Raw genomic sequence first — 2,315 nt, 5'->3', positions numbered from 1 at the left:
AGGATCTGCATAGGAAACACACACACAAGCACACACCTACCTTTGTTGCCTGCAGATGCCTCCTTGGCTGTCCCCAAACGGTATCAAACCAACACCCACGGGAAGCTGTAAGCATAGAGGACATGCCTGCACCCCATTGGACTTACCTGTGTGGGTTAAATCCGGGTTATTTGACAACCTATGGCGGTGATGGTTCTGCTCAGGCAGAGCAGTGCTGATGCTCCCATAAAGCTGTCGCTGCTGTGAAGGTTCTAGGTGACATCACAAATCCCTTTGGTTACATACACAACAAAGCTGGGTTGTTGTTGTTTACACTCTGCAAGGCCTGTGGAAGTGAGTGACATCATAGCACTGTAGTTCTGAGGGTTCAAGATGGATGCAACAATCTCCTGTTGCTTCTATGAAGGCCGTAATAGACGACATCACCAAACAGCTCCATAGTCACATACACAGCAAAGGAGAGATGTTGTTTACACCTAGTGATGTCAGTGGTATTGAGTGACATCACAGCACAGTGCTAAGGCTCCTGGGCCTGGACACAGCAGCGGCTGCAATATCTCAACGGAGAATACGTTTATATCTATGTGTGTGTGTGCGCATATATATATATATATATATATATATATATATATATATATATATATATTTCTCCGCCGAAATCACTTTTAAACCCATTTCCACCTTTTTTTCCCTTCTCTTCCTCTTACTTTTTTTTCACGTTTTTTTACGTTTTTCTCCTTTTCGCCTCTTTTCTGGGCGTATTATTCTTCTTTTTCTTCTTTTTTTTCGTCTAATGCATACCCCATCAGTGCAGCAATGCTTATTCAATACCGCCAGCAGATGGAGACACTGGGGGATAATTTTCTAAGGATTTATACTGATTTTTCCTGTCTGAATTTGTCGCACAGAAAGTTGCAGGCCAAATATGTGTGACATTTCTGCGACTTTAGCTTCTAGAGCATTTTTACAACATTATACATAGGTGCTGAATACATAAAAAGCGACTGTTCAGCGACAGACAAGTCGCATCGGCTGAAAGTAGGCCAGAATGTCAGTCCATGTTGGAGCAGGTTTAGATACAGTCTAAAGCATAGATCTCAAAGTCTGTGCACAGAATTTAGCAAGGGCCTCGCACCTTCTGATGCATCAGGTAGGTGCACAATAGCATAGCCTAACCCTCTGTACTTTGGTCTATATTGATGCGGGACATAGACAGCCAGCTGATGACCAATCCATTAGTGCAATGGATGGCTGGAAGCATTTGTCTTTGCCTTTGCAATACCACAGAAGCAATGCATGGTCAATGTACAGCAATGACACACCTGTGTGAACAGCCAGGAGACACCCCCCCCCCCCCCCCCCCATGTTATGTTACATAGTTACATAGTTAGTACGGTCGAAAAAAGACATATGTCCATCACGTTCAACCAGGGAATTAAGGGGTAGGGGTGTGGCGCGATATTGGGGAAGGGATGAGATTTTATATTTCTTCATAAGCATTAATCTTATTTTGTCAATTAGGAACATTCAGCACCCACCCGCTATCAAGGCAGCTGCCTATCATGTCATGCCCTACCTGCACAGGTGTGCTGGCTACTCAAATGATCCAATTAAGGAGGCCATTTAGTCAGCAGCAGCAGAAGTCCTGTGCCTGGACGCTCCAACAGGGGCCAGACACAAGCAGAAGCAGAAGCAGCAGAAGCAGCAGCAGCACCACCTTTTGTTTTTTGGCTGCAGCAGCAGCAAGGCCCACAGGGCTGGCTAGCTGGCTAGCCAGCAAGCAGGTAGCAATGAAAGTAGGAATCTTTCTTTTTAACCCTGTAAGGGGGTGGTGCACTGTACCCGAAGATACTGCCATATCGGGTCAATGCATAGGGCGACGGAAGCAAGCTTCGAAATCGGCCCCCGTTCTCAAAAATCCATTTAATATATGGTCCCCAGATAGGGGACGTATCAGATATTAAACTGATAAGAACAGATACTACACTTGATCTTAGCCAAAAGGCCGAGAAGCGATAACCGTGAAAGGGGCGGGCCCAACAAGGTCCCCTTCATGGGCACTATCACTGCTTGCTGTCAGGGAGGCTGCCAGACAATTTTCCATGCACACTCTGGGCTGGGGGGCAGTCAACCACCAGTACACACAGCAGAACCTAAACCCATACCATTATTGCTAAGCAGCAAGACAGGGGCCCATTGCACTCCCACGGGGCCTTTTTAAATGCAATCCATAACCCGGATTTGCCAGGAACCCTTCTTACTCCTCCTACTTGCATGTGACACTGGGCTTAGGATCTGCATAGGAAACACACACA

General features: G+C 46.2%; 1 non-coding gene across 1 annotated transcript; it reads right to left on the bottom strand.

Annotated features, from left to right (window-relative positions):
• Positions 1 to 1,826: 1,826 nt before the first annotated feature.
• On the bottom strand, positions 1,827 to 2,017 carry LOC130312274 (U2 spliceosomal RNA). Its single transcript, XR_008860406.1, has one exon. It is a non-coding gene; the product is annotated as a U2 spliceosomal RNA (small nuclear RNA).
• Positions 2,018 to 2,315: the final 298 nt, after the last annotated feature.

This window comes from Hyla sarda, unplaced genomic scaffold (genome assembly GCF_029499605.1).
Source record: "Hyla sarda isolate aHylSar1 unplaced genomic scaffold, aHylSar1.hap1 scaffold_1711, whole genome shotgun sequence".
Taxonomy (NCBI): domain Eukaryota; kingdom Metazoa; phylum Chordata; class Amphibia; order Anura; family Hylidae; genus Hyla; species Hyla sarda.
Note: the sequence above shows the minus strand (reverse complement) of the source record. Positions and strands in the feature narration are given on the sequence as shown.